Source organism: Meriones unguiculatus, chromosome 2 (genome assembly GCF_030254825.1).
Source record: "Meriones unguiculatus strain TT.TT164.6M chromosome 2, Bangor_MerUng_6.1, whole genome shotgun sequence".
Lineage (NCBI taxonomy): Eukaryota > Metazoa > Chordata > Mammalia > Rodentia > Muridae > Meriones > Meriones unguiculatus.
Genome location: NC_083350.1, coordinates 189,272,418 through 189,282,321, shown reverse-complemented (window position 1 = coordinate 189,282,321; position 9,904 = coordinate 189,272,418). Strand labels below are relative to the sequence as shown.

At 46.6% G+C, this 9,904-nt stretch overlaps 1 protein-coding gene across 2 annotated transcripts in view; it reads left to right on the top strand.

Annotated features, from left to right (window-relative positions):
* Window positions 1-540: 540 nt before the first annotated feature.
* Window positions 541-9,904, top strand: part of Fhip1a (FHF complex subunit HOOK interacting protein 1A) — a 215,468-nt gene continuing 206,104 nt past the window's right edge. Inside the window, exon 1 of one of the 2 annotated variants that reach the window (XM_021652496.2) lies at window positions 541-675. The gene's annotated coding sequence lies outside the window, so the exon portion shown is untranslated. The remainder of the gene's footprint in view (window positions 676-9,904) is intronic. The other variant, XM_060378515.1, reaches the window with a different exon arrangement.

Genomic DNA, 9,904 nt, shown 5'->3' with positions numbered 1-9,904 from the left:
TGGGGCGGAGGCGAGGCGCGGCGAGGTGAGCCCCTCGGGCGAGGCGTCCTCCCCGGCGTCCCGGCTCAAGTTTCGGTGGAAACTTTCTCCCAGAGGCTCCGCCTCCTTCACCTGGGAAACCAGCGCGCCGACGTGCGTGCGCCGGGAGTCGGCGGAGCACCTGGCGGGGGCGGGGCTAGGCTGCGGGGCGGGGCCTGAAGGGGCGTGATCTTCTAGGGGCGGGGTTTGGGCGGGGGCCGGGGGCGGGGCCTGCTAGGGGCGAGGCTTGAGGCGGTGGAGACCCGGGGGCGGGGCCTACAGGGGCGTGGCCTGCTGGGGGCGGGGCCTGCCGCCGCTCCCCTGAGTCGCCCAGGTTGAGCCCGGCCCCTGCCACCGCCCCGCCCAGGCTCCTCGGAGGGTGCGGACCGCGGGGCGGGGACCGGCCCGGGACCTGCGAGGCTCCGCCAGCGGCCGACGCGCCAGAGAAAAGTTGTGCTCGGACCTCCTGTCGCCCGGTGGTTTGTCCACGGAGCTGAAGCCGGGGCCGGAGGTCACCGCACCCTGACGCGCGAGGGCACTGTGCGGCGCCCGGGCTTGGGTGCTGGGCCGGGAGGAGCCGCTGTCCCCGGACGGACGCACGAACTTTCCGACTGTCGAGCGCACACCGCGGGCAGGAGGGTCCGCGGCCGCCCGCAGGTAAGGGGTCCGCGCTCGAAGCGTTGCTTGTACCTTACTGTGGGGGCCGGAGGAGGGAGCGGGTGTCCGAGACCCCTTCCTGCGTCCTGCTGGGCGAAGGTGTGTGTGTGGCTGCCGGGGACGCGGCGGGCGGCGGGCGGGATCGCCGCGGACCCTGGCGGGGAGCCCAGCTTGTTTGACGAGGAAGGAATCACCAAGCTCCCCACCCCCTGCTTGTCCCTCGGGCCGCAGCGGCTGGGTCCCCCAGGAACCGCTGGCAGAGGCGAGGAGATCTGATCTGTCTTCCTCTCCTGACCTCCTGGCACTCACCGGGGACAGAGGCGGAGCCACTAGGCTCGCAGCACTGTCCTGCTGGGAGGAGTTTACTACTGGGTGGTTGTTGCTCAAGTTCATAAATTCTCTGATGAAACTGGGCTCGAGTTTTGGTTATCTTGCGTGTGTGTGTCCTGGCTTCAACAAGGCCCTCTTGTTAACCGCACGCCTGGGAGGTACTACACTAGCTATCATTTTATTTCAAGCGTGGGTAGATGAGGTATTGGTGGTGACGGCTGCTGTTTGGCTTGGAACTTTGGGAACCGTGTGAGTGGGTCTGGAGAATTAGCCCAGGTTGGCTTCGGCCTCCTGCCCTTGACAGGTCAGCTGTCAACCGCTGTACAGTGCTGCAGCCCTAGCCTTGCCGTGCAGGGAACAGCACTCCCCTCCTCCGAGGGAAAGCCCTCCCACCGGAGAACCCAGCAGACCAATTGTTGCTTCCTTTAGGTTGGGCCTACCCCTTCGCTGGCTGCTCCGGGCCCTGCTATCAAGTTCATCTTATTACCAAGTCAGCTGCTTTCAGCTAATAGACACAGCAGCTCTGAGGAAATTATATAGGTCATTGAAAAGTAAGCACATCGTAATCACCTTTATCCTGTTGATTAACACGGGGAAAGAGGCCCCCTCCAGAAAGGACCTGCCTGACCTGCAGGTCTCTTGTGCACCTGGCGCTAGATAGGATAATGACTCTCAGAAGCTGCTGGGACCTGGGAGCCCCAGCCAATTGCCCCCATTTGGAGAATGTCGGTGGCATTCTTGGGACAGAAACTGAGTGAGAAATTCACTCCAATATGGCGGACAGGCTGGCTTTACCTTTCAGATACTGAAGACTGATTTATTTGAACGCCAGCTAATTCTTTCTCATGACACTGCTAAGAATTTTGTCCCTCTCTGCTTGGATGTAAGTTTGAGGTCCCCTTTGTCAACTGTCATATAGTTTTAGGAATAAGACTAAATTAATGGGAGGAAGGGCAAGAGAAGCTGGTATTGCTAAGGTGGGTTCAAAGTAGCTGAGAGAGGTCTAATAATTTAGGCTCAGCTTCCCAGCAATCTTTTTCTTCCAGCAAGAGGCATGCTGAGCCACGTTAGATGTAGCCTTTGGAGACAGAAATGACAAGGGTGCTGTGCTTTTTCAGCCAGAGTACTGCAGTGCCGGACAGTTCTGTACCCCCAGGGTTATTTCTGAGCTCTTTCTGCAGTGTTCTTTCTGTAGTAGGACGTGAACCGTCAATGTCTATAAACAAGAAACAAATGCACGAACATAGGTAGCAAGGCAAGAGAGAGAACCCGGGAGTAAAGCTGTGAGCTTGTGTCGCTGTTTTCTTTCGGTTCCAGGGACTGAAGTCAAGCACTGTAGTCCCCCATCCTCTTGGGTTAGTTTTAAAAGGAGAATTTGGTAAAGAACACCCCTCCTCTGTGAAAATCTTACAAAATGACCGCCTCTGACCTCTGCTTAGAACCGCAAGCTTCATTCTCTGGGCAGTTGTGTCAGTGGTGGTGCACAGGCCTGTTCAGAAGCTGTGTCCTCACGCTCCGGCTTCGAGGCAGTCTGTGGCTTCTTCACCTTGTCCTCGCTGACCTCCAAGCATGTTAACAGCCTGCATGAAGGAAAGGTGCTTTATAGAGTGACCAGGACTCTGAGGGCTTCGTTTATGGGTCTCCTGGATAAAACAGTAACAGAACAAACCTTTCCTCAGGGTCATGATTGACCAGTGCTTTCAGGTGTGCCATCGTTAAGCTGTGGAATGAGGACACTTTTCAGTGAGTGCACTGTCCTTAGACCACACGGAGGAAAGCAGGTGAGGTTGGAGTGGCAAAGGAGATCCACTTAGGACATGCCCAGCTCTGGCAGCAGTGGACTTAGACTTGAGATTAAGATTTTTGACTTATGGGTCTTGCTTTTAATTTCTTCTCTCTTACATAAACTTAATTAATAAAGTTTTTGGATGTAAAATGGGTTTTTGTTTTTGTTTTATCTTATTTTGTTTTTATTTAGAAGATATAAAGTGAGTAAATTGTATAAAATAAAAATTAAAAAAAGAAGATCTGTGTGCTTGCGTGTGCGTGCATGTGCGTGTGTGTGTGTGTGTGTGTGTGTGTGTGTGTGCGTGTGTGCGTGTGTGTGTGCATGTTTTGGCAGCAGATGGTGTTTTTCTCAGTGTCCCTGCATCTTGGTTTTGTGGGACAGGGTCTCAGGGTCTTACTGAAGCAGCAGTTCGGAGGGGTTTCCTGTCAGCACTGGGGCTGCAGGCCGCTGCTGCCTCTGGCCTTTTTCCTGGGTGCTTAGAGAACTCACTCAGTTCCTCATTCCTGGGCACCCAGTATGTTGCTATCAAACTCTCTCTGAGCCCAACAGGAAAGTTTATTTATCAAAACTTACTCATTAGAGAGCAAGAGAACGCATGTGCCCTCGTTCATGTGTGGAGGTCACAGGTGATTTCTGTGGAGTTGGTTCTCTCCTTCACCTTTACACGGATTCCAGGGTTGGGACGCAGCACATCCGGTTTGCTCTTCAGCTTCCTAACCGCTCAGCATCTGTGGCTAGCCTCAGATCTGATTTTTTATTAACCCCAATGAAAACTCCAGAGGAGGCAGGACACCGGGCATTTGCATATATATAATGCATGTATCATATACTCATAGATTTATATTTATGTATAAACATATGATAACTGAAAAAAACCCACAAGAAAATCCCAAGCCCAGCCTAAATCTAGAAATAAATATGTCCTTAGCAAATACTGGAGTACCTATGGGGAGAAATAGCTGTAAGTTGAAGGGTACTGTTAAAGGACTTTGTAGGGGGGAAGGTATAATTTAGGGTAAAAAGGGCTAGGCAAGGGTCTGCTGAGTTTGACCATGCATTTATGATAAAGGAAAATATTTTATTCTATGTGTATGCTCTTTAAAAATAGAATGCTTTGGTAAGGGTAGAACTAAGTTCTGCTGTCTGAGTTTGGAGCTAGTGGGGACCACGGAGACTGTTTATTTTCCATTCCCTCCTGCTGCTGGCGAGGAAACTGAGGAATTGATGCTTACATATCCTGCCTGCTGTCTTGTTACTGTAGACATGAGAACCTCTCTCCCACAGTCTTTCCCTGGCAGGTAGAAAATTATCCCATGTTAATTTATTATTATTATTATTTTACAATATTTGAATAGTCACAGGACTATGAAGTTAGAGGCATTATCTATTATTCCTCTTATTTCCATTATGAAAATACGTCAAATACCCATAGAGTTTGAAGAATGTGTACTCTTTGCTGTTAAGTCTGTGGTTCCTCTTCCATGGAATTCGAAGCACACCACTACTTAGACCTTGACAGTATTGCTTATTTGAATTTGATAAACTTAGAGTGTGAAGCCCACTGTCCTCCTGAGAAGCTGTTACTAGGACAGGCGCGACAGGGGCTTTCCCAGTATCCACAGTGTGTTTAATTTTTAAGAGCTAAGAGTAAGCATACCACTGCCTTCTGAAAGAGAAGTTGAGATATTTTCTATGAATTGTAAAGATTTTTCTATTCTTTATGAATAAGATTTTGCCTGCTTCTGATCATTTTACTAACATAAATAATTATATTTCTGATTATGTATGTTATATATTATTCAAAATAAAGAGTTAGGTATTTATGAAATAAAATGTTGCAACTTAAAAGTACATTGTGACCTTATTTTCTGGAAAAACTGATGTAAGTACATGTATTTTTCTTCTTAAAATTTACCTTATAAATATGACAGCTGATACTGAACCTCAGTTTAGATCAAAACGTTTTTTCTTCTAGAGAGTCTGTATTTTCTGTTGATAACACCGGAGTTATCCTGTGCGGCTTTCGAGCTGAGCTCTTTGTACTCTCTTGCTTTGCTGGGCTGAGGCTGCCACCCCTGGGGCCTGGTGTGGCGGGTAGATGTCCTTCCACTGAGCCGCGTCCCAGCCGCTGCCTTTTACTTTTGATTTGACAGTGCGGGGTTCCCTGAGTACCCGTGTCCTTTTGAATCGCTGTGCGGGTCGGTGTTGAGCAGCTGTACTTGGGCCTTTCGATAGCTTCCTGTTGTTGGGAATCTGGGTTGTTTCTCATGTTTTTCATGAATAGCTCTACAAATCGGTCTTGAAATCCTTTACGGTACGCTCACCTGCCTTCTGTAGGAAAAGCTTGTGGAAGAGCGCCTGACATGAAATGCCGGTGCCCTGACTTAGACTTCCGGTATGCCCTTCAGTGCTTAGTACACTGCCACTTCCTGTCTGGTCGTACAAGGTCGAGGACCTGTGGCTGGGGGGCCAGCGCAGGGCAAAGCTCTCGGGTGGGTCCACCCACTTCCTTACATTTCAGGTGCTTCTTGGTTTTAGTGTTTTCCACAGAGGAGGAATTCATAGATAGAAGCTAAAAAATTACTCTGCAGTTTTTGGATGATCTGCTAGTTAGCTCTTATAAAGCATAGTTTTCTTTTTATAAACATTTTCTTCAGAACATATCCTAGGACATGCCATTAAGGAGTTGAGAAACTCCAGTAGGGTTTGCTAAATGCCAAGGGAATGCATTTTGGCTCCTCTCTTTGTATTGTTAGAATTCGCTTCTTGGCCGTGGATCAATTATAGGATCTTTGGGCTTGTGAAAAGTAAAAGTATCAGGAACAGATTCTTCGTGTGTGTGTGTGTGTGTGTGTGTGTGTGTGTGTGTGTGTAAAATGTGAAATGAGAACTTTGTGAGTTTTAGGATTCACACTCTTGGGAGTGGGAGAGAGGCTCAGTGGTTAGGCGCACATACTGCTCTCCCAGCGGACCTGGGTTCTGTTCCAAGCACCTCCATGGTGGCTCACAACTGTCTGTAACTCCAGGTCCAGGAGCTCCAGAGTCCACTTTTAGCCTCCTGGGGTACCGGCACACATACACATATGGTACACATACACACATAAGGCAAACCACTCACACACGCAAAATAAAAATAAATCTAAAAAGACTTGATTAATATTTTAATTGAGTTCACCTCGAATTCTATTAAAGGTGTATGTTTCATTCCTCAAAATGATGATCTTTGGGTTTTTTGTGTTTATTTATTTTAGATTTATCTTCTTGGTAGTGTATTACAATGAGTATGGAAGAATATGTTTATATATGTATCATAAACACATACCTTATCTACATATATTTATATATCTGTATATACATACATATAACATATATACTTTCATAACTCAGTGATATGTTTCATTTTAAAGTACATTGTCTAGCAGGTCATTTAACAGAAAACTTTTTCTGCTTTCAAAATAAAATCGATACTTGCATATTTATTAGCAAATTATTTCTTCTTTTTTTTTTTGAGACAGGGTCTTATATGAGCGCAGGCTGGCCTCAAACATGGTATATAACTAAGGCTGGCCTTGAACCTCTGATTCACTGTCATGCCAGGCTTTGATGTGTTTTTCAAGATGAGTGTATGTATGTGAAGGCACAAGCACACATGTGTGTGCTTGTCTGTGGAGGTCAAAGGACAGTCGTGGATGTCATCCTTAGCAGTGCTGACCACCTCCTCTCAGACAGGGTCTGTCAGTGGCAGCCCACAGGCCAGTGAGCCTCAGGGACCTGCCAGTCTCAGATGCTGACACCATGCCATTGTTCTGTGTGTTCTGGGAGCCAGCCATGTCCTCATGCTTTCATGGAAGTGCTTTACCTACGGAACCATCTTCCTATCTCCTGAGTTTCTGCATGAAACATTTTCTTAATAAAATAGAAATTTCTAAGCGGGGTGCAGAGGCACATGCCTGTAATTCCAGTGCTTGGGAGGCAGGGGCAGGTGGGTTGCTGTGAGGTTGAGGCCAGCCTGGTCTACAAAGTGAGTCCAAGACAACCAGGGCTACACAGAGAAACCCTGCCTCAAAAATAAATAAATAAATAAACAAACAAATAAATAAATAACGGCTTCTTAGACTTTATGATTTGTGTATTCTTTTGATCTTTTTTATGGGAAAGCATAACATGTGTAATGTATTCTTGATTATTATCTATTCTATATCACTAGCATTTTTGATATGTTGAATATTTTAAATCTCTCTAATTTTAATGTTTCAAGGTATTTGCATTTTTATCTTATTTTTACGCCATGATATAGTAGTTTAAATGCTTATGAGAAATATGACAATAGAATTTTTTATTAGCCTTTGATTGCCTGAGAAAACAAAAGTATTTGATATTCATCTCTTGATTGTAATAAAAACCTCAGCCAGCTGTGGTGGTCATATCTATAATCTGGCTCAGGAGAGTCTAGGGCAAGATGATTGCTCTAAATTTGAGGCCAGCCTAGGCTACGTAGTGAGCTAGCCTGGGCCACAGTGTGGGACCCTGTCTCCTCCCCACCTTAAGCCAAAAAACCTGAAATGAAAACCCAGCCTCAGTAGCTAATGCTTGTTCCAGCTCGGGTGAGTTTCCTTTGGAGTTTCTCCTTGTACTTGGTGGACATCTGACTGCTTGGGACCGGGCTTGAGTATTTTTAAAAAGTTGCTATAGACAGCAAGAATCAGCTTTCGGCAGCTGAGAGGTGGTTGAGAGGGCCCAGCCTTTTTTTTTTTTTTTTACCCTTGATGTAACCCTCCCTCTTGACTAGTTTTAGGATTGGGCTGTCACCAAGGAGTGGCCATGCTTGCACCATGAATCATCAAGTGATTAGGGCTGGCTGTGTTTGCTGCCTCCGTTTGCTGACTCAGCCTGACTGGCCTCTCCCACTGTTGTCCTTCAGGCTCCCACAAGCCCGGACTCAGCTCTCACCTAGACTCTCTTCCCTAAGCAGTTACTTCCAAAATTTGCATTTTTATTGCTAACCTTTGGAATCCTAGGCTTTCTTTTCCAATTTCTTCCTTATCGTTCTATGTTTGGATCCTGATATCAAGTAAATTACAGAGAACCTGCAATTGGTAACGTATTCCATGTCTTCCTGTAATCCTGGCATTTGAGGACTGAGGCAGGAGGATCACAGTTTAAGGCCAGACTGGCTACACAGCAAGACCCTGTCTCAAAATATCTACAGTGGAATGCTATTCAGTTTAATCCAGTGCAGCGCAGTACAGTAAATGCAATTCTGCTCAATGCAGTGCGATGCGGTACAGTGCGGCGCGGTTCAACACAACACGGAGACAGCCCATCTCTCAACCTCCCAGCAGAGCTCTGTTAAGAAGAATCACAGACATGCTGGCTGATCACCTGTCAATGGTTGCATAGCCGGCTGTGCTTTATCTTGCTTCTGGTTTGCTTTTCTCCTCCTCTCCCGTTTCCATACCAAGGTTGATTTAATCTACCAGAGTGTCTTTGCTCATGTTTCCAGTCATGGCCCGTATTGTCTGCTGGGAAATGACTCAGCTGAAGGTGTGGAGGCTTGTTTGACTTGTCGGCTTGCTTAGCAACAACAGGGTGCCCTGTCCTCCTGGGTGCGGGCTGTGAGAGTGTTAAACTTGGAGTTGGTAATGCAGAGCTTAGTAATGCAGACGGCGCTTCTCAGTGTGGGCGGGGTTTATTATTACTGAAAGTCTCAACAGAACCAGAAGTTGAGGCAGCATGGGCTGCTCCCTCCTACTGTGTGCCTGGTGGCGCCCAGCTTCTTCCTTCCTGCCTGTGAGTTAGGGTTTAGGTGTTTTGCTTTAAGGTTTAGGCGCAATTTAGAACTTATATCATTGGTTTTCTTAGATTCCTTATAATAACTCTGTTTATAAGGGTCTCTCTCTCCTTCCCCCTCTGTCTCTCCTTCCATTATTTACATATCCATCTCTCTGGAGATAGAGCATCTCTGGCTCTATCTCCAGCATCTCTGGAATCTGTAGCTCTATCATCTCCATCTTCTATCTCCATCTCCATCATCTCCTTCTTCCTCTCCATCTCCTCTCCATCATCTTCATCTCTTCCTTCATTTTCTCCATCCTCACCATTTCCATCATCTTTTTCTCCCTCTTCCTCTTTACCTCGTATCCATCATTTCTACCTCCATCATCACTATCTTCCATCTCCCTTATTCTCTCTTTATCTCTATCTTCTCCATCATTTCTATCACCATCATCTTCATCATCTGATCTCTGTCATCTCTATCAGTTCTTTCTCTGTCAACTCCATCATCTGCATCATCTCTGTCATCTTCATCATTCCCATTATGTCCATCATTTCCATAATCTTCATCACCTTTATCTTTATCATCTCTTTCTCCATCTCCATCATCTTCATAATCTCCATCTTTATCATCTCCATCATCCTCATCATCCCTATTATCTCCATCACCTCTATCTCCATCATCTCTATCTTGTTTCCATCACCTCCATCACCTCCATCTCTATTATTTCTTCTCCTGGCTGTGTTTCTCTGAACAACCTTGACTGACAGGGGCTCCTGTGACCTGATGCCCTGTGCAAATGCACTGTTTGCAAGCTGTGCTTGTCTCTTCTTCATTCCTTAACTCACTATATCTCTTTCATCCTCTTGCCTTTTCTGGGATCAGTCTTTCCTCTTTCCAGGTATTCCAGGAATGCATACCATTAAAACCTGGTTCAGCACCTTGTTCTCCATTCATTCTTTCTTGGCTCTCTTCCTGAGGCAATGTCACGGCTTCTCAGTTCTCTGCTGACATTTTAGAAATGCTGCCACTTGATGGCCTGTAACATGATCTTTGAAATGTTTGTTCCCTTTCCCTGCTACAATATTAACTTGTTAGGGCTGAAACCAAGCTATGTACTCACAACCCCTCCCTTATTCTGGGCCTGCCATTTTCCGCTTAGTAGATGGCCACTTTGTGTCTACTTACTATTCTTATTTTTAAAGTACTAAGGACTACTGAGGGAAGACGGTGACTGAAGGCTTTGCACGTATCCCTTTGCCCTTCCAACCTTGAGACCATGGCAGAAATGTCTAATTGATTCCTTGATGGACCTCACCTTTTCCCTGTACGGT